Raw genomic sequence first — 23,849 nt, 5'->3', positions numbered from 1 at the left:
TGGCGAGAAGTATGATTTTACAGATGGAGATGACAAGCTGATGCCCCTTGATTGTGTCAATATTGATTGCCCAAGTGAATTTAATTTTTGTCCAGAAATTCAGGACATTGAACGTGAGGGTAGCAAATGAGAACACATTAAAGTAGGCATTGAACTTGGAGAAGCAGCATCATTTTAGTCAGTGTATAAGATCAATTGCATTGCATATCAGCTATGTTTTTCTATTTGAGAATGTTAGTCTGTTGGTGCATGTACATTGTATTGCATTTAAGATTTTCTATATATATATATATATATATATATATATATATATATATATTGAGAATGCCGTCTGTCTGTTGGTTCGTTATATTGCATATAAAAGTTATAAATATATAATTTTTTTATCTCTTTAAAGGTCTGTTTTATTGAACATCTTGATTGCTATAAAAAGGGATCAGTGTAAAAGCAATGAAATTAGTGTTGATTAATAGATGTCTTAACTAGGAGTTCCATGGGCCATTCTAAAATAACGCTAAAGCTTCTAAAGGTATTTCAAATGGTTTCTAAAGGGTTCTAGGGTTTGCAAAGGGTATAACAAGGGTGAGATTCGAGGTTGTTCGAATCGGGTAAGTTCTCTCTCTTTGTAATTTATGCTTTCATAGTAGATTTCTGTCGCTTTGTGTCGTGGTTTTTTCCCGAAAGGATTTTTCACGTTAAATCTTTGTGTTCTCTTTATGTTTGCTTGGTGCTCTTGGATTGTTATCCTAGATCCATCTTTGTGTGATTCCGCAATACAAATCCCCAACAAGTGGTATCAGAGCTATCGTTGGAACACAGATCTAGATCTACAAGATTAGCATCAATGGGAAACGCCAAGTTTGATATTGAGAAGTACTCAGGCAAAAATAATTTTGAGTTATGGAAGATTAAGATGATTAGTCTATTAACTAAGCAAGGCGAAGCTAAGGCTCTTGAGGAGCGGAAATCGACTATGAATGACGAAGACTAGAATTCTCTTGATAGTAATGCTTTATCCTCCATCCGTTTATGTCTCACAGATGAGGTTCTCTATAATGTTTTGAGAGAGAAAACTTTAGCTAATTTATAGGCGAAGTTAAAGGATATCTATGCGAAAAAATTCTCTGAAAATCGCATACACTTGAATCAAATTTATATACAATATATAGTACGCATGTACAATTAGTACTTTTCATCGTGATAACTATATGCGTGTACAGAAGTAGCTTATCTTAATTTCTACTTAATAAATTGAAGTGATTAAGTAATTAAATAAATTTAAAAAGGCTACTTATAATTGATCATAAACCAAACTTACAAATGAGTTACTTAACTACTGCTATAAGTAGAAAAAGTAACTTATTTCATGGTATCCAAACGGGCCTTTAATGTCCCATAAAATCTTGAAGGCCTAGATGCCCCTAAAATTACATTATTATAGTTGGCTTAATTGCATTATTATAGTAGAGATTATATATCAGAGATCTTTGATACACAATTATTATTAATTAAAATCAGATTATCTCAATTTTGGGTGCCCACTGATCTAGAGAAATGACCACAATCTTCCAAGCCTAAGGGCTAAAAAGCAGGTGACCTGGTCATGTGATGCAGGGAAGGACGTGAGGTCGAGCACCGTCTTCCTCAAGAGGATAACTATTCTGAATCCACGGAACTTCTCTGGACTCCTCACAGAGACTTCTCGAATCCACGAGGAAAGAAATTAAGCAGAAAATAAAATAAATTCTAATAAATTCGAAATTGATTAATGAATAATTGATAATTGTCTAATGTGTCTCCTTACACCATTAATAAAGAAAAAAATAAACTAAAATTCGTAATTATCAAAAATAGCAAAATTCTAACTCAAATCCTAATTCTAATAAAACTCTTCTAAAGCCTAATTTCTAAAAATAAAAATTCTAAATAAACTTTCTCTAGAAGAGTCCTAGTATAGTTAAAAGTTATTTCTAGAAAGGAAAAAAAAAATCTAAAACTCTAAAAATAGAAAAATATTAAAATTTTGGAATTACTAAAAATAGTATTTTTTCCCCTAAATATTCGTTTTTGAGCTGAAAGCGCGTGTTTTCTGACGAAACAGACAGATGCGACCCACATCGTGGGTCGATTCACCTCGGATGGCCCGTTTCAGTAAAGATTGATAGGTTGTGCACCCCGTAACGATACCCGGATCAAAAGTTACGGTCAATTTATGATCCACCTTCTTTTGGCCCAACCTTGCTAGGAAAGTATCTGTGACATGTTCTGCATCATCATGATGCTCACAATCTTAAATATGAAAAATTGGTTTTGAACCTTTTAGAATCTAAATGGGTGCGTATGCAAGTCTAATGAGCTAAAAAAAAATAAAAATGGATGGATAGCTAGGATAAAACACATACATCATGGAGGGGTGTATAGAGCATTGACCACTAGGGACATCGGTACTGGCAAGGTCAGTATGAAATCAGCAATGCTTTCATAGTTTAGCACCTTTTTGTAAATGGTGGTGACTCATTCTACTCATATGTGACACTGATGCACCGCTATCCATACCTTTTAGAAGGGTGGAACACAAGTATATCTTTAAATTAACACTAGATAATCCTAACCAAGCAATCAGTGTTGTATTTGATGTCTTAATTAAATCTAATCAGATTCTGCGCAGATTTTTTTGCAAAACTGCGGGATTTGTTTCCGATTTCATTTAGGATTCAAGTCTGGTAAGTTCGTTCTCTTTGTAATTTCTACTTTCATAGTGAAAATCTGTCGTTTTGTGCCGTGATTATTTTGAAATCTTTGTGTTTGCTTGGTGCTCTTGGATTACTATCCTAGATCCATATCTGTGTGATTCCGCAGCTCAACCCCAACAATCAGTACCGAATAAGTAGAAGGTAAGAAAGTGCATAATCTAATGTAACAGCTTACTCTTACGCTGTCATTTTCAAGGTAGAAGAGTCGCCACTGTTATTAAATGGTGATTAACAATCAAACAAGTATACGCCAATAATTTCCTTGGAATCTTAACTCATGACTCTTGACTCAAAAGTCTTCTCCTGGATGGACGGTACTTAATTCAGTAGTTTAATGAAACTCCTGAAACTGTATTCCTTAAGCCCTACTTACAGTGAATAGAACCCAACATGGTTGATCCAAACCATCCATTTGGAATGCCAACTAAAAATTTAACCAAATGGATAATCCCCTTCGTAGGTTTTGCATGAAAATAATGAACCGTTGGAATTGGTTTTGAACATTTGTTTTGCACTGGACAAATTACAGTACAGGAGATATCCACAGGAGCAGCCGTTGATTATGAACTTGGTCCCATGCATGGCTCTAAAACATGCCACGTGAATTTAGAGGTTGTTGGGTATAATATCATGGATAGCCTACCCGAGTGTTGAATCATCCTGATTTTTGGGATAAAGGCTAAACAACGGGTTATGCACCAATGGTTGGGTTGATTTTTAAAATTCCACAAATATCCTGTATTTATATTAAAAATATTATTTAATGTATCATAAATGTCAAATGCCATGTGATGTAGGGAAGGACGTGAGGTCGAGCACTGTCTTCCTCATGAGGATAACTGTTCCGAATCCACGGAACTTCTCTAGACTCATTGGGAAACCTCGACGAGGAAAAGAAAATAGAAATAATTTTAAGAAATTCGAAATAATTTGATTGATGATGAAAAATGAGATTACACCCCTTTCAATAGGGATACTAAGCTATGGAAGAAGTTTCGGAATTAAACTACAACTAAAACTCTTAGAATTCGCGACTTACTATAAATAGGAAACTTACTATATATAGACGGTCATGATTCCTACTAGTGCGCATGGGTTTCGGCCAAAAATAGTAAGTGTCCTATTTGACCAAATCATGAAGTTCCCCTAATTATTCTAAGCATTTTTCATGTTAGACGCAACTTCTAAAGCCCAACGGATGAAGAGTTATACTCAAACTAAAACTTCCTATAAATAGTAAAAACGAAATTAAAACATGAATTTGACCTTTGATCTGATGGTATTTCGCAAATTTGGCATAGGCAACCCGACGTAGCGGGATTGGGTAGCTAAAGTATCTCTTCCTACCCCAAAATCATATACGGGACGTCTGATAGCTCATTCTAGTTTGCGAGATACATCCGTTTTAAGTTTTGACGATCAAGTTCACTTCTGTCGTCGACCGAGCCTTTTCTGATATATCTTGGCTATGAAATTGTCTGTGACTAGCTCTACATCACCATGACACCTTGAAACTAATCAAAGGGCAAAATTGTTCGCTTGCCCTATTATAATGAGATTACTTACAGATGTCTCTATGTTCTCTACTAGTAGAGATTATAGTAGGGCACTACTCAAAGATCACTTAACTAATGACTCCTAATCTTGAACTTTCATGATAGTCCACACGTGGCACTCTCATGTAAGGCTGGCACTCATTATATGGTAAATCAAACAATCTAAATTGTGAGCTAGATTGTGAATGACACAAATCTCTAAAATCTCGGCGATCAAGTAATACTTGATTAAAAGTAAAATAGTGAGTTATCCAAATTCTAAGAGCAAAATCAATGTTTGTTGATATACCAGACAATAGAAATATTAAAGGCAAGAATTATAATTATTATCTTAAAGATAAATCTGCGGGCCAGAGGCAAGATCTTCAAGGCACCAGGACTCGGTAACTCCATTCTCGGAATACAAAAAATCTCCTCAATGATAGATGGCTAGGATTAGGTTCACGCATGATCATAGCCACAAAAACTCGAGTTATCTCTTCTAACTTTCCAACAAAAGAAGAACAATAAAACAATAGTACAGAGAAAAAAAAAAGAATTTAACATGGTGTGCCTGATGGGTCTCTGCACACACGTGTCAACTTTTTTATATGCACGTGACATGAGTCAAAGACACTACACCACATTATATCACCCTGCACCTCACCATAAGAAAATGAATCTAAGATTTTCTTAAGCCACTTTCTATCCCATGTCAAATTAAAACCAACACTATATATAGGACAAAATGCGATAACCAACGCTACATAATGGAAAGGGAAAAATTAAGTTTTTTCTTAATTTTTTCAAACCTACTTATTATAGATTTGGGGTTATGCTTCCATCCATAATTGGGTTAGTGATTTAGATGGTTTAGATTGCTTTACAACTATGCCATGCGCCTCAGTGAAACATTGCTGCCATTTTAAAATGGTGGCAAACTCTCATTCCCTAGGATCCTACTTCGGACTCTTGACTTAGGAGGAAAGGCTAATATTATAGTTTAACAGGTGAATAATTTTCACTGTGTGGGGCACTGATGGACCGTTATCAATGCCTTTCAAATTTGAGGAGTACAAGTATATTGGTAAATTAACATTACGCAATCTACCCATTAAATAGACTTACAAGTTAGCTGGTAATCAACACCCAGATCCATAGCTCAGGTGCCAGACTGAGTGAAAGATACCTCGTTTCAACACTGAGGTCTTGGCATCGATTCCCTAGTGGGGGTGGCTAACAGTGAAGTGTGATCTGACAATGGATGTACTAACAAGCTAACAAGAAGAAGGAAAAAAAAGTTAGCATAAATAATCCGAATTTTATGTTGAAAAATTTTTCATAAAAAAACAATGGCACAAAGTGACGAGTAATACACTATGAAAATAAAAATTATGAGAGAGAGATTACCAGTTTGACAAGCCCAAGTTATGCCTTTGAAATCCTTAGGAACAAATTAGAAAGCCTAGAACACCTTTTCTACTCCACAAATTTCAATTACACTTGATATATATAGCATCATATAGAATCACAATCGATGGAACTTTGATGGCATCGGCAATCTATCGAATAAAATACCAAAATATTCCAGCAACAAAGCATGAATTTTTTAGATAGCATCGAACATCTGTCGATGGCATCGAGTGGTCTATCAATGGCATCGACAAACCCTATTATTTACAGATTTATGACATCAACAACAGATGCTTACTCTCTCATTTTCTCAATTTAAATTTTCTGTTATATGCTCCATTAAAAAGGGATTTGGATGGTCTGGATTGTTGTACAACTGTGTTGTTTCCAAGCTAGAAGGGTCACAGCTATTTTTAAATGGAAGAATATTACATCTTGTCTCACCTGGACGGGAATAGGTCCAGGTAGGGACTCTATGGGGCCCACTGTGATGTATGGGTTTTATCATGCTATTTATCTACTCTGGAAGATCATTTTAGGGTATGAGCACATAAATAAAGCAGATCCAAAAATTAAGTGGATCACACCACCGGAAGCAGCAGTTGTGATAATGATGCCACAATAAAAACTTTCCTAAAAACCAATGTTACATTTATTGGCTATAGAATCAGTTTTAAGGTCCTGTAGGTTTAGATAAGATAAAATAAAATATGAGTTATATCTAAAACTTTTACTACCTGGCCAATTCTTAAGAACATAAGCTAATGGCTCCCATACTACTGCTTTGATCTGGAACCTACATGGTGAAAACTTCTACGGCTCCTGTGAAGTGTTTTATGAATTGTTTTTTTTTTTTGGTTCGTTCTTCAATCCACACAGTGTGGTCCACTTGAGCCTTGTATTTACCTTCTTTTAGGCTCACACCCTAAAGTGATCTGCCAAAATGGATAGACGATGTGGATAAAACCCGTACATCACAATGGGCCCCACTAAGCCATGCCTGGACCGATTCAGCGGCGGCAGGATACGAGGAGTATTCCCTTATAATCCCTATGGAAGGATCACAGGAATCTTCCCTTATAATTTTCAGCCCTCCTAACCTCCATTTCCTTCTCATTTCTCTCTAACTCTTTCTTCTCTCCTCTTCCTAGCAACCCTCCACCATCCCCACCCCTCCAAAATTTTCAGCCCTCCTACCTCAAATCCTCTCCCAATCTAACCCTTCCTAGTTCATCTCACCCATAGATTCATCTCCCTTGGAGCTTCTAGTTGATGGTGGTGTAGATTTCAAGCTTGATCCTTAGTTGGGTGTGTATGTAAATTTCAATTTTAGATTTCTTTAGACTCTTATTTGTTCTTCATTCTTTCTTCATGCTGGACCTTGTGGGGCCCATCAAGTGATGGTGGTATCCCCAAAACTCCATGGATGTGGCTCATAGCCCATCCTACATTGCATGCAATGGACCATTCTCCATTGATCTTTTCATGGCCTTTTCTTTCCTTGATCAGGGATCTTTGGGTCATCTAGACCCTTAATCCTTGGTAGAGATTGCATCTCCACCATAGATCCTAAGTACAAATCCTATGATCATGTAGATCTTTGTATATCATGTGATAGTGGAATGTGTATGCATGTGTGATGAGGGGAAGGGCCTCAATGTGGCGGAGACCCTTCCATTGTGGCTGATCTTCCTTCTTTTCTTGTTTGACATCTCTGATCATGAGTGTGTGGCCCACCTTGTGACCCAAAACCATCCAGGCCATCCAAAGTGGATGAACGTCAATGATAGTCCACCCTTGGACGTGTGGCCCCAAAATGCACTGAAAATAGGTACATGCAAAGGTGTTTTGATGGTGGGGATGGTCTGAATGTTTGTGGGGCCCACTAGGGTGGTCCATACCATAATTTTCTGGGATTAAATCCTCTTTTAAATAGTGTTTATATTTTATTATTTTTAGTTATATGTTGCTGTCCAGAACTGTCTGGACAGATTTTTGGGTCTTCTTGAGGCCTAATTTTGGACATTTAGTGGGGAGATTGGTACCATGTAATGTATGTTTCTTGAAGGTGTGTACCCTACCTATTAATATGCCAAATTTCAGCCTCAACTGACCCCATTTGGGCATCCAAAAGGGTGGGCCAAGATGGTTGGTAAGCCTGATTTTCTGCTATGTAGTCCAGCAATATAGACTGTTGTAAACTGAAATTCATAAATTATTTTGATGATGGTGGGCTGCCTTTCTAGGATCTATCTTGTTATATACATGATGAGGGATCTTGGCCTTCAATTTCAAGAATTTTAGAGGCCCTGGACCCACTCCATTGGAGTGCCCAAATTCAGGACAGCAACATGCATTGCTGAATTTTCTTCCAACCTTGCTGTCCTCTTTGTGTTTACAGCAGTTTTGGGCCCAGCCCAATGGGGCTTTGTGCATGATTTTTTTGGGGCCCACTTTATGATATTATGGAGGCCCATTGGGCCATGTTAGTAGGGCTAACAAGCTGGACCAAAGAGCCTTGCTGGACGTCCAACTGGTGGACGTCCAACCTGGCTGGCCGTCCCTAGCCCATAGGCCCACCATGTGTATGTGTTTTATCCCAGCCATCCCATCCATGGGTGGCCCACGTGGGGAGGGTCCACCCTAGGTGGACGTCCCCTGTGGGGCCCACTTAGGACATGAGGAGCCCACCTTGTTGTATGTGTATGGCCCAGGCCGTCCATGGCCTTGGACCGCCCAGGCTTGGGACGCCCCTACCCTTTTGGGTTGCTGCTGGACCTGCAATCTAGCAACAGGTCCACTTAGTTTTATGGCAAAACCCCTATTTCTAATCTGGTGGGGCCCCCTATGAATGTTGTTGGCCCTTATGGGATTAATTCCCCACCTATTTAGACGAGTTTTGGATTTCAGCAGGCCCAAGAAGTTGGGTGGGGTAAAAGTTCAGTAAGGGTCTCAAATAAACACTGTTTTTGGGTTGAAATTGTATTAGATGTGGGGCCCACCATATTGAGGAAATTTGGGTAATTATTGCTCCCTTATATTTAGTATATTCTTAGGCTTAATTAATGCATGTTTGGGTCACCATTGATGATCATTTGTGGGATCCAAACTTAGACTGGATTTTGGGAGTTCCTAGTGGGCCCAAATTGGGCTGGAACGTCCCAACTTGGTCAGCCATGTGTTTGGGCTGACTTCCACCATTTTGATGGACTTATGGACTGAGATAAGGGTGGTATTGGGCCCTTGGTTACTTACTTAAATTGCTAGTTATTGGGCTGATATAGTGGGGCTCATTTCACCCAACTTAGACTTATTTTTGGGCCATGTTTTTGTGCTCATGGGCTGCCCATTTAGTCCAACTAAATGCATAGATTTGATGGCCATTGGAACTTGGGATTTGGGACTTGATTCCCTTCCTTTGACCTATGTTGTTATAGATGGATTGGACCCGTAGTTTTTAATGCTTTATATGGGACTTATGTACATGGATTGGATGTGGGCCTTAGGCCTTGTAGCTTATGGTTTGCGGTTGGATACCTTGGGGCAATGGTGGTTGAATGTCCCCATTTGGACCCCTCTAGACCCATTTGTATCTAAGTATGCCCACCTTAGTCTCTTGCCATGCCTATCTTTATATTGTTTAGACCCATAGCCTGTATGCTTAGTCTCGTGGGCTACCCCAGGTAAATGGGCCCCCATTAAAGATTATGTTCCTTATGAGAAATTGACTAAGTACTTAGACCATTCCTGGGTAGGTAAAGAGTACATCTTCTCATTCACCTCATCGGCACCTTTATTCATCTTCATGGCTCACTCCCATACGCATCATATGCATGCTTAGTTGAGGTATGATTGGTCATGGTTGTGCCACTGTGTAGGACATTTTAGTATTCCCCTAAGGGACGGAGTATTCCCCTCTTAAGCACGATGAATGCTTGGGATCGATGCATGGGTGATTGTGTGATTCATGCATCTAGCATTGCATAGCATGTGAATATTCGCCCTTGTTTTCTCAGGGTCGTAGCCACCATAAGTTTATTCGTAGATGGCCGTGTATGGACACCGAAAATGATACTTGAGCATTTGAGGTGCATAGAATATCCCTGCGTGAAAGCCCTTAAACTTTCACGGTACCGAGAAGACACCTCAACGTCGAGACCGAGTGGAAATCATGAGCACCCGAGTGCCTTATACCGTTAGGCCGCGACTCTCACTGTTGCGAGGTCGATTGAGATGGGGTTTGGCCTTATCCACCTGAGTGAGGGGGTATAGCTAGGCTGAATCTGACCAGCTCGTAAATGGGTCTGCTACCATTGAGCCTCGTTGGTGATTGGTTGTCCACAGGAGGGTAGTGAGGTCTCTTACGCTCGTTTGACTATACGGGTCTTGGAGAGCGGCAGTCATCCTGCAGTGTACTTGACCCTGGTGGATTCCTTATGATGGAACTATACTTGATGTGTGGATTAGTTATGAGAACTGACATTACTTCACATTGCATTGGCAATGGCTGTATAAGCCTTACGTTACATCGCTTTGGTATAGCGTCCAGTACTCATGTATTACATTACATAGCCTTGGTACGGCTTACTGCATTCATAGCTTAGCTTCGGTACGGCTAGTGGCATTGGTATCATTCATGGTTTCCTTTGCATCCTCATATTTCTTCTGAGTACCATTGTCACATACTTACACTGCCCTTTAAGCTTTCTATAAGCTTATACACGATTGATGCGTGTAGAAGATCCTAGGTCGGCGCAATAGCGGTGGAGCATTGGATTGGCGCGAGCTAAGGACCTGTTGCAGACCTTTCATTTCCCTTCTTTCATTACGTATTTCCTTTTAGGCCTTTGTACCTGTAAAGTTTTAATTCTTAGTGGATTTTTCAATGTGTTTCCTGTGGTTATATTCCTGAGATTTACTTGTTATGATCTTGGGTATGCTCGATTTGGATTAGATTTATGCTATGGAAATCCTCCTTATAGGATCCCAGGATCGAAATCTATGCTAGGAGCCGAGAATGAGATACTACGGAGGCTGTTGCGGCCAAAACCGGCTATCGAGTTCCTTGCGAGTCCGGGGCATGACACTTTCCACAACACATTCATCCATGCCCTCATTATCGAAGTCCTTATACACGCATGCCTCTGCCCGAGCACTTTCACCCCAGACAGTCCTCATCGTCCCTACACCAAGTGACTCTTGAGTCTTGTAACCATCAACTATCCTCCTAATCGGTCCATGGTCGACGGTGGCCTACATGATACAAAAAGAAATCACATGTTCAATTGTTACCAGGTAATTATAGTCGTAATATGCTTAGGGAGAATGAAAGTAATGCAGGAAACATAATAGTCAAGGAACCTTGTACTTCTTCCACGCATATTCAGCCTCATCGTAAGTCCTGAAGGATTAGTGTCTACAACCACTGAATTGGTATACTTATGCGTTGCACTCCTCCCAATTGTGATATATCCCTGGGACTCTTCCCACAAACACCACGTAAAACTTTTACTTCATTTTCCTGCATTTGGCAAAGAAACTAAATTACATACTTCCTTATCAAATAGAGAAACCATTGTTGCTGTTAAGGCATACAATTAATAGCCGCATATACAAAAACATATATGTCCACCGATTGTAACACTACTAATGAAATGAAATTCGACCCAGAACTTGTAACTATAGTGTAATCACACTTCAAATAACATTCCTGTTCGAGGGAGTTTGTAGCAGATAACTCCCTACTGAGATATTTCAAATTTGCCCTGTAAAATAAAGTTATTTGATTAGTATCATAAATCGAGCAGGCATGGTTTAATGATCACACATCATTACCACAAATGCATGAGCCATAAACCATACACAACGTCCATCCCTCGTTTCAGTGCACATATTGTTACCCTGATGGAAACTGTCCCCTATTCAAGCAATTTTACTCACTGACACCTGCTATAAACCTGCAACAGTTTCTGGAAAAAAAAACTACCATCTTCAAATAAAAATGTCAACATAAGAAGTTACAATTGCTATTCCAATAGCAATTGTAACATGAAATATTCAGTAGCATCCCTAATCGCGCACAAAAAATCACACAGATAACAGTCCCTAAACATTAAAAAAAAAAGAAAGAGAGATAAAATTTGTCAAAAAATAGAAAGTCAGCAGCCAGAAAGCTAGTCCATTTTCATTTAGGGTCATTGCGATCGTGTACAAGTTTCTGTATCCACTCATTCCTCCTCTCGTGGCCCATTTTCATAAAAAAAAAATTGCACTGACTAAATCAGATTGCAAAACCCTTACAGCCCGAAGTTGGTCCTCATGACTTAGTCCCTCTACTTCTTTAAGAATCCCCAGCAACCGTTGCAGATGGCTCATACTCTTGCCCTGCATCATTGTTATTGTCAGGGACTTCGCCGCTTCAGCCATCTCTCCCATCTTGTCACCTATGTGATCACTCGGCTTACCCTTCCGCTGTTGGCTCATGTCGCTTGCTGTTGAGTGACTGTTTCGGGACCCTATTGTCGTCTCCATCAGGCTCTTGTTATAACGCTTTACCCGATGAGTAGATCCCTCGCCATAGTGAATGCGAGGAGCAAGGACCTGATCATGGTCATTATCGAATGAGAGACGAATAGTCTCAAAAGCCTCATCTTCCGAACCATCATCTGAATTTAGTTCACGTCAGGTGCAGCGTCTCCCCGAAATGGGTGACGAGTAAGCCGTATTGGTAAAGGAACTATGTGCACACTCATTGCCAAAGATAAACACCAAATCATCATATCTTTCGATGTGCTTCCCGCGCACTCTTTCAGCATATGGGTGAGACTGTAGACAGAGTGAAGAGATATTTATCAATGCGTATTATATTCAACATGTGTAAACAGACCTGAATACTCTCACAAAACTGAAATACAAAATTTACCCAAACTTATCGCAATATAACCTTCCCAAACATCGTCGATAGGTACAACCATCTTCTCATCTAGGTCCCAACCAAAACCACTTGCACTAAGCATGTCCTTGATTGCCCAGTAAAGCCTCTTCAAAGTGCAAAGACGATTTGAAATATGACGATTTTTCAAGAGAATTTGACATCTTTCATGGATTTCTTTGATAGTTTCCTTGTGTGCTTTAGGTTTAAATCCAATGTCACTCTTGAAGCCAACGTTAACTTGATCCACCAACGCATTAACCAGGGAATTGTCCATTGGATCAGACCATTGTATCCTAGGAATTTTTCTACTGGTAGATATCCTTCGATTCAGGTTTGTTTGACTTTTAGGTAAAGGACCTTTGTGTGAAGGCATCGAAGTTTCTTAGAGGGTGTTACAACTTGATCGGTAGGTGAAGCTAGACTCTTACATGATGAACCAGCCCCCTTCGCAGGCGACGATCTCTCATTTATATTTATAGAAACCTTCAATGAGCTCTGTAGGAAATTCATTACACCTACGCCACAATAACAGTTAATAGAAACATGACAGTGATGTCAAAAGTAGGCAGCAATATAGTCATGCATAATTGAATATTATAATTGTATGATGCTAATTTAATAATGTGCTTAACATAGGAAATATTTGTCTAAAAATTTTTGCTTTCATCAAAGCAGATCATTACATAAACCAACAAAATTATTAAAAGTGTTGTCATGTGCGTGAAAGACAATCATTCCACATTCTCTCAGCAATCTCATCTTTCTTACTCACTCATCTCTTGCACAACATGTCACCCAAGATAACACTCGACCTTCTTCTGTATTATGGAAAAACTGGCACTGGTATTGGTCATTTCATCTCGACGACTACGGCCATACTTTCAGGCCCATACCATCATTGTTCTGACTAATCAACATCTCCGCCAAGTGCTGCAGAAGCTTAAAGCATCAGGAAGGCTGACAAAATGGGCGATCGAACTCAGCGAATTCGACATCAAGTACCACCCCCTACAACAATCAAAGGCCAAGCAGTGGCCGATTTTATTGTCGAACTGGTTCTCGGAAGAGATCAAGGGTTCGATTCGAGCATTCAGTCCAGACTAACGTCCAATCCAACCAATTCCTCTGTGTCGATCTCAGTTGAGTCTGACCATTTAACATGGACGTTGTATGTTGATGGCTCATCCAATTCTAAAGCCAGCGGGGCCAATATACTTCTGGAAGCTCCAGATCACACATGTGTAGAGTATGCCTTAAGATTTGGATTCCAAGCCTCCAACAACGTAGCAGAGTATGAAGCACTGCTAGCTGGGCTTAGATTAGCAGTAGCCATGGGAGCCCAACACCTTAAAGTAGACAAAAACTCACAACTCATCGTCAATCAGATAGCCGATGAGTACCGGGCCAAAAAGGAACACATGAAAGCATATCTACTAAAAGCTAGAGAACTGATCGGTAAATTCCAGAAATGCAATGTCGGTCTAATTCCACGGGCAAAAAAACTCTAAAGCGGATATGTTGGCAAAGTTAGCTACCGCAGCCGAAGACAATATTCCAAGATCGATCCCGATTGAATTCCTTTTCAAACCAAGTGTCAACGAACTTGACCCAGTTGCCGCTCTTCCGATAGGCTTAGAGTCAACCTGGATGGATTTGATTCTCAAATTTCTTAAGGAAGGCAAGCTACCTCAGGATCAGTCGGAAGCACACGGGCTGCGGACCAGGGCAGCTCGCTACACTATGGTCAGTGACGTCTTATACAAAAAGGGGTTCTATTTTCTTTACCTTAGATGCCTCCAACCCGATGAAGCCAAATACGTCCTTAGAGAAATCCATGAAGGAATTTGTGCGAATCATTTTGACGGTTAAGCCTTACTTCACAAGGTCATTCGACAGGGGTATTAGTGGCTGACCATCCAGGCAGACGCTCAGCAGTATAGCCGAAAATGCGACAAATGTCAATGCTTCGTAGCTATACCTCAACAGCTACCTGAAGAACTAACCCCTATGATAGGGCCATGGCTATTCGCCCAATGGGGGATTGATATTATCGGTCCCCTGCCGATCGAAAAAGGACAGACCAAGTTTGCAGTAGTCGCAGTCGATTATTTCACAAAACGGGCTGAGGCCGAGCCTCTGGCGAAGATCACTGAGCTAAAGATCACAAATTTTGTTTGGAAGAATATCATTTGTAGATATGAGATCCCTCACGCGATCGTTTTTTTAATAATGGAAAGTAGTTTGATAACAAACAGTTCCGAGGAATGTGTGAAAACCTCTGGATTTAGAACGTTTACTAGTCGCCACGCCATTTACAGGCTAACGAACAAGTTGAGGTGGTCAACAAGATCATTAAAAATCATTTTCGGACCAAGCTCGAGAAAGCCAAAGGATCATGGGCTGAAGAGCTCCCCAACGTTCTCTGGGCATACCGAATTACCACCCGAACGACTACAGGGAAGACTCCCTTTTTCTTAGCTTTCGGTGCTGAAGTTATCACTCCAATCGAAATCGGACTTCCAACTGCCCCAACCAGCTCCTATGACGAATAAAAGAATGTCGAGCTAATGGCATTAGATCTTGATCTTCTTAAGGAAAGAAGAGAACAAGCGCAAGTCAGGACCGCAATCTGGCAACAACAAGTTGCCCGTTTTTACAATTCCAGAGTGAATGTTAGAAGGTTTCGAGTTGGAGACTTAGTTCTCTGCAGAACCTTCCAAAATACTAAGCTTGGCTTGGGAACCCTAGGGCCGAATTGGGAAGGGCCTTAGATGGTAACAAGCATGAGCCGACCTGGGTCATATCGAATTGAAGACCTGAAAGGCTGGCTCCTTTCACATCCATGGAATGCCAAGCATCTCAAAATCTACTATTCCTAGACGACAAACCTGCTTCGTATGCAAAATCTACCATGTATAGCCCTCGTCCAAGTTATTACAATAAAATCTTAGATTTTGTTTTCTATTTCCATGTCTACAAATGATCACCTACTAAGCCCCTGCAGGGGGTATCCCATCGCATTTGGGAAGAACAACCTCCATTAACGAGCCAACCCCTCAAGAGGAGGCTGGATTCCACACCACTGACATTCATATGCTCGACTTGCAAAAAACTACTAATGGCTCCCCTTGATTCAAGGAAAAAAGAGCTCTAACTGACTCTGGAAAGAATGGTCAGACCTTCGATGACTATCACGACAAAGGCATAAACGGACTGACCTTCCTTTCAAGTCAGACCTTTCAACTTAGAAAATTTTGCATACAAACACTATATTGGGCCCAAAATACAAAAAGGAGGGTAAAAAATAAAAAAGTTGGTGCTTAAGCCTCGAGGGGCTGCTCGGTAGGCGCATCCTTAGGAGAGGCCTCAGAGTCAGAGCTGGCTTCCTCGAAGGCCAAGAGGTCCAGCTCGGGATTAGTTCCCTTGATCTCTACGAGACACTTCTCGAATGCAGCACGGTACAAAGTGTCCTTGACTTCCAAGTACTTCTCGGAAGACTTGAACTCTTCGACAATGGCTACCCAAGCCAAGGATATAGCTGCTTGGGCCTCTGCTTGGGCCTCCTTATGCTTCACCTCCATGGTGCACTGCAGCCCCACATTATCATCATTCTATCGAGTCGCCCTTTCAGAAGTGTCGGCAAGCAACTTCTTCTTCGCCTCCAGCTCGGCTCTCGACTCAATCGCTCGGGCCTCCATGGCAGAGCGAAGTTGTTCAGCCATGGCTCGAGCTTGGTCAGCCTCAAGGCGGAATTGCTCAACCTCAACTCCTTTCTACAGCAACCCTACCTTTGCCTCCTTTGTTCTTTCTCGCAAACTCGAGAATTCGCGATGTACGCTCAGTAAACTATTAAGGAAGAAAGAAGAATGTCAGAATGAGCTGAAAGAAAAACAACAAGCGTCTAAAAGACTAACTAACCCCAAGAAAGGTCTTCGTTAGTGACCCGAGGATCACATCTAGAGGTGAGTCTAATACATGGACGAACTCGACATTAGACATATGCCGATCCGCCCAAGGCAGAAGGCCCTCCAGAGCCCTTCGTACTGTTTTGGGAGGGTGTTGGCCCTCCTCCGTTTGAGGTACGAAAGGCTCAACCGAAGGCCCGACAGTTCCTTGGGCCTCAATAGGGCGAGCCTCCTTAGGCAAGGTCATCCCGGTTGGACGAGCCTCCTTAAGTAAGGTCGTCTCAGCCACTACTTCGGCAGTAGTGGAAGCAGGCTCTGCAGCCGTTGTCTCATCGTCGATCTCCATGATCGTGGGAGCTGAGGGACCGACCCTCCCTTTGCTTTTGGAGGTCGTTTTCTTCTTCTTCTTTTTCGAAGCTAACTCCCCAGGAAGGGGTACCTTGCACTTCGAAATAGGCTTTGGGGAGGGTCGAGCTTCAGGCATGTCTACATCACCAAGAATGAGGAGGAAGTCATTGACAAACTTACGAATCTTCTAAGTCCTAAGGTCATCCAGGATTTGTACCTGTTAACTCGGAGTCAAGGCCCGATTTAAGCAGAAGCTCGGACTGTAGAAGCCTTCTCTAAGATCTTTCTTCAGCCTTTACCGACCTTGTTTCCTTGATCCGAGCAAGAGAAGCAGCCTCAAGCACATGAGGGTACTTTGGAACGGCTGCGAAAAGAGGCATGCACGAACAAGTTAGAATGTTGAAGATGACCAAGCAAAAAATGAAGGAAAAAATCCGAATAATACCAACCTGGAATAAAAAAGGCAGTGGGGACCCAACTGCGGTGTAGGGTCACTATTGGCACTTCCCAACTTCCTGAGGCTCAAAACTATTTGTCCTTCCAGTTCTTGCTAGAAGTCGGGACGTCCATAATCAAGGCCTTCCTGGTCCCCCTCCAAGCAGAGAAGTACCACCAGCCTTCATTGAGTGGGCTAGACTTTACTTGGTACAGATAGAAGAACTCGCTCACGGCAAGGTCGAGCTGGCGAAGCTCGGACCAAAGGACATAGCAACCAATCCATTCTTTGGGAATCAGCTGTCCTGGAGCCAACTCCAGATGCGCGAGCACCTGCCTTACTATCTTTTGCAGAGAGAGCCTTAGGCCGCACTGTAGGGCGACCTGGTAGATGGCCACAGCTCCCTCAGGAGGATTGTTAGGAAGCTTGTCACGCCCCAAACTCAGAAATCGGATTCACAGGAATCCCGATCGCCAAATCCGGTGTCGACAACCTCCGTGTACCCATTCTTAGCTCCTAACGTTCATATGCTAGATTCCGATCCTGGGATTCTACAAGAAGGATTTTTTTTTGTACAATTAACTCATAATAAGCATAACCACAAGATTACCCAATTCACAAAGGCAACATCATCATCACATATCCACTAATATAATCATTTGAGTACAATGCTGAAAGGGAAATACATAAATCGAAAATCAAGCTCCAGAAAACTGTTATATACTCCAAGTTCAACACTGCTGCAACCTAACATCACCTGCATGCATCTATCGTGCATAAGCTTATAGAAACTTAGAGGGTGGTGTAAGTGTATGCACAAGGTAAGTGCCAAGTATTCAATACAATGTCATAATCATACAATATTGAAAATACTGGTAATCCATAAATCGTATAATGTCGGAATAAGTAGAAATACTATTAAGATCATGAATTATCAGAGTAAACAGAAGTACTGACAAGATCATAAATCATACGATAACAAACTAAGCGGAAATACTAACAAGTCCGTGAGTCATACAACATTAGAATATGCAATACAAATCAACAAGGAAAATGAGGAATCATAGAGCCAATATCGGATGCAGAGGATGCAACGCGATATACATTTCTGATGAGTAACGTAAATAGTGTCAGCCATACCTAGACCATGTAAATGCAGAAACACAATAACCCAAATTGCCATATGCCGTGGATGTAACGCAGCATGCAGTGTAAATGGAATGTGCTAGGGTGTGAAGTCGGAATGGTAGTATGTAGTATCGCAGGCTATGGGATCCATCACAAAGACTTCTATCCAAATTACTCATATACCTAATTTGGATAGTCAGACTCAATGTGGTAAACTCCTGATCTCAGGTTAGTCGCGCTCCCTAACCGAAATCTTGGCCATTGCAAAGTTACACGTAACAAATCGTTGCGCACCACCAGCCCGAGTGGATAGTGAATGAATGAGCATGTAACTCCTGCTCAATACGTCCACATATCAGTACAGTTCATCTCTGGGATCATCACCGGGGTCTAGTACACTCTCCACCAGCTTGCCGCCCCATCAAGTGCACAACTGGATAAGTGGAATAGACCTCACTATCCGCCTGGCTAGTAGTCAGTCAATATCTTCTTGGCACGTCGATAACGGACCCATTCACGAGCTGGTCAAATTCAGCCTAGCTATGCCTACTCCCTCAGGTGGGTAAGGCCACACCCCCTCCCAACCGACCACGACACAGTGAGAGATGCGGCCTACTGGTATACAGCCCTCATGCGCTCATATATATCCACTCGGTCTCGACGTTGAGGCATCCTCTGGTACCAAGAGGGTTTAGGAATTTTCACCTAAGGCCAATATGGCAGCCTGATGTTAGTAACAGATTTTCGGTGTCCCATCTGGCCATCCACGATATGCCTATGGAGGCTACGACCTTGACGTCGCAAGGGCCTACAGTAATCATAACACACAATGAAAGATGCATGAGTCATACAATTCAGTTATGCATCAATCCTGTATATTGAATGCTCATGTGAGATAACCTCCGCCTATTAGGGAGTCTCATATCATCCTGCCTAATGACATATGCAATGGTCAATCACATCTCATAACAAACATATAGATGATGCGTATGGACATGTATCATGATGCTATGCTGTCACATACTCATAATCGGTATCAATGATCGACCTCGACAATGTGGACCTTTAACCAACATTGCCCCCAAGGAATGAGCCACATAGAGTCAAACATATAATGGGCCCACACCTCACACAAGGGCCTAATATACAATATGATGGGCCTCACTCAAGAGTTTAATATACATCACGATGAGCCTCTCACATGGGCCTAATATACATTACAATGGACTCTATCGCCTGACCCTCAATGCATCACAATGGGCCTCATCACATAGGCCTCATATACATCACATTGGGCCTTAAACACGGGCTAAATGTATATCACAATGGGCCTCAAATATGGGCTGCATATACATCATATTGGGCCTCGACAATTGGCCTCGATATGTGACCTCGACAATCAGAATCGGTAATTGATCACGATAATCAACCTCTATCGCTAATCGGCGATCGGCCACGACAATCGGAATCGATCAATAATCAGCCTTAATAATAGGAATCGGCAATCAGTCACGATAATCAACCTCGATTGCTAATCGACGATCGGCCACGACAATCGAAATCGATCGATAATTAGCCTCAATAATCAAAATCGGCCTCGACCAAACGGAATCGCCCTCGACCAAACAGAATCACCCTCGATAATCTAAATCAGCCTAACAAAGGGCCTAAGGGAAGGTCACAATGTGGACATCTAACCATCATCACCCATCAATGTGGTCATTTAACCAACATTGCTCTCGTGGAATGACGCTCATAGGGCCAATCGAATAAGGGCCCACGGCCTAGCACAAGGGCCTAATATACATCATCATGGGCCTCAGTTACATCAAATGGGTCGAATCAATCAAATGGGCCGAATACAGTGGGCCGATCAAATGGGCCGATGCAGATGGGCAGAATCAAATGAGCCGAATCAAGTGGGCTGATCAAATGGGCCGATACAGATGGGCCGAATCAACTGGACTGATACAAACGGGCCGAATCGAGTGAGCCGAGTCAAATAGGTCGAGTCAAATGGGCCGAGTCAAATGGCCGAGTCGAATAGGCCGAGTTGAATGGGCCGAGTCAAATGGGCCAAATCAAATGGGTCAGTCAAATGGGCCAGGTTGAATGGGCCGAGTTGAATGAGTCGATCAAATGGGCCCAATCAAATGGGTCTGTCAAATGGGCCAGGTTGAATGGGCCGATTCAAATACCCCGTTCATCTATAGTTAGAGATCATTTTAGAGCATTATATAAAAAATGAATCATATCTGAAGGATCATCTGGACCATACTTCACTTAACGGTGGCGATATAATTCCCACTATTAGAAATTTAGAGGGCCCACCATGTCATTCATTTCCCGTCCAGACTGTACATAAGGTCACAAGGACCTAAACAGGGAGGAAAACAAATATTATATTGATTCAAAACCGCTGCCCAAAGGGGGTCTCAATGGTAGATGTTCAAGTCCACTGTTTTATGTAGTGTGGTCCATTGATACTCGATTTGTCTCATTTTTCTTCTAACACAAGCTTAAGGCGAGCTTGCAAAAAGGGTTGAAGGGTTTGGATGCAACACATGCATCATGGTGGTTCCCATAGGGATGGACAGCATGGGTAAAGTACATATCTCATGGTGGAGCCACACTAAGGTATGGAGCACATACATCGGGTCCCACGTGGGGCCCACCATAACGTTTATTTTCCACCCAATCTGTTAATAAGGGCACACGGAACCGGATAGAGTGGAAAAACAAATTTCATACGTGTCCAAAACTCAGGTGAAATCCAAAGGATTTGGATGGTAGATGTTTAATTCTCACTATTTCTGATAGTGCAGGCCACCTGAGTACCACCTACGGCTGATTTTTGGAGGGGGCTCACTGCCCTAAAGGGCCCATCAGATGCACGGTGTTGATGTTCAACTCACATCATGGTGGGGGCCTGAGATGGGGCCCACTTTCCAGCGTCATCCAAAGTAGCGGACGTTGCTTGCTGCAGCGTCCAGAGACGCTGACAGCAACAGCGTCAGTGTTGCATTTTATTTTATTTTATTTTATTTTATTTTGAAGTTCTTCATAGGTGGGGCCCATATCAAGGGGATCCAGTCCGTCGGCTGGGTCCCTGGGGTTGGGACGAGCTTAACAAGTCCAATATTGGGTATGTTTTGGCGTATAGGAATCTCAAGTTGAATTTTAATGGTCAAAACAACTATTTTCTATGCTATGGCCCACCAGATAGTTGGATTGGCCTCATCTTTCGGCTCAACGCGTAAAATAAATTAGGAAATAGGATGGACGGCTTGGATTATTCTCATACCTCATGGTGGGGCCTGCATGAGCAGTCCACACTTCAATGTTAACCACCCACCACCAATGTCAGTTCACACCTCACTGTTACCACACAGGCATCATGGTGGGTCCCACATGGTCGTGGTCCACCATGGGATTTATTATTTTAATATAATATAATATATTATATAATATTTTATATCATACATATATTTGTATACGTGTGTGCACGTGTGTGTATGAGGGTGAAGGGTTAGCTTGTTAGTATACACCCATGTCAGTACACACACTCCATGTTAGCCACCCTTACTAGGGATCGTTACCAAGACCTCAAGTGTTGAAACGAGGTATCTCCACTCAGTCGGCAAGTTAAGCTATGGATCTGGGTGTGTCCAGACCCTCCAACAGCCCAGAGGTAGGTGCATTTATGGTGGACGATGCGGATGAAATACAAATTAGTGGGGCTCACTCCATCAAAATGGATAGAAAGAGGGAGGGAGGGAGAAAGAGATGGTGATTGAGGGACCCCACCATTATGGGTCCCTCATGATTACAACATATACATCATAATGGGTCCCACCTACAAGTGGACCCTCAAATGCAAATCGACGGTAGAGCACCCACCTTATTGGCCTCCTTCTTGCTCCCTTAGGCTTGTATGCACCTATGCTCAATGTTTAACGGTGGATGATGAAGTCTTGATGGTGGGGAAGAGAGATGAGAGGGTGGGCCACACTTATTGATTTGGGAAAGCTTAGGAGGGCTTAGACGTTTGATGCTTTGTTGCTTGGGAGAGAGTTTTTTAAGAAATGAGAGAAATGGAGAATTAATGGATGAAAGGGATGGATGGAGTGGTGGGTGTAAGGAAAGGTGATGGGAGATATGGGTGAGTTAGATTTTTTTGTAAAAGAGGAATGGTGAGGGGAGAGAGAGGGTTGACTTTTGGAAAATGGAGGAATGGATTGTTGTACTTGGGGTATGGTTTGTACTTGACATTAATTAATGGGACATATCGTAGAGATTCCCTCAAAATTCGCAATGCGCAGCGTTTCTTCGAAATGAACGTGGACCCTCATCTCCTGGCCTGGGTATCGGTTCGGTGTGTGAGTCGCGGCGACGGCGTGGTCGCTAAGGTACAAGTTTCGGATCGAGCCGACTTCAGTATGCAGGAACCGGTTTAGGCTCACCCGTAAATGTCGAATACAGGTCGAGGGTTGCCGGAATTCAACCAAGAGGACCACGGAAGCCTACGGAATGGTACAGACTAGGACACGGGTCTTATAAAGCTCACCTGGCAAGGGAGCTTGGAGTACCACGGAATCAGGTATGTAGTATCCTGACCTGATCCTCACCAAGTTCTATGCAGTCGACCTCATGGGAACTTCCCATGAGGTCGAGCTGTGTGGGCCCCACTGTGATGCGTGTCGAACATCTACCCCATCAGTTAGATGTGCACCATTCTATGGTTGGCCTCGGGATTAAAAATCAAGTCAATCCATGACTTGTGTTGGCCACACTACATACAAAAGTTGAGAGGGGTTACCCTCCCATTAAAACATTCATAATCATTTGTTGGGCCCACAGAGATGTGGCTCACAAATCCGGCCCATCCATTATGTGGGTTAAACTAAGTTTCAGGAGCATCCAAATTTCAGGTGGGCCCCACCAAGTGATTTTATATGTTTTAGGCATGTCTTCACATGATTTTAGATGGCATAGCCCACCTGAGTTCCATATTCAGCTGATTTTTGGGATATCTCATAATTTAAAGGGGACCCCATTTCCTATATATATATAGAGAGAGAGAGAGAGAGAGAGAGAGAGAGAGAGAGAGAGAGAGAGCAAACTTACAAGACAATGGATATTTTTGCATGTTTATTTATTTTTAATTTTTTTGATTTAGTACTATTTTGTTTTGCCAGGAGTGAGTAGAGCAGAACAATAATCACATACAGGGTCCATCCCACCAACGTGTGCACGTACATCCCAACCGTTTAAAAGATGGACCACACTAGGGGGGTCATGCAGTAAATTGAGTCCAACCATTGATTGTGAAAGAACCTAATTTTCTTGAGCTAACCATTGACTTTGGTCTGACGCAACCTGATTTTCTCTGAGATC

The sequence above is a fragment of the Magnolia sinica genome, chromosome 3 (assembly GCF_029962835.1).
Source record: "Magnolia sinica isolate HGM2019 chromosome 3, MsV1, whole genome shotgun sequence".
Classification (NCBI taxonomy): Eukaryota; Viridiplantae; Streptophyta; class Magnoliopsida; order Magnoliales; family Magnoliaceae; genus Magnolia; species Magnolia sinica.
Note: the sequence above shows the minus strand (reverse complement) of the source record.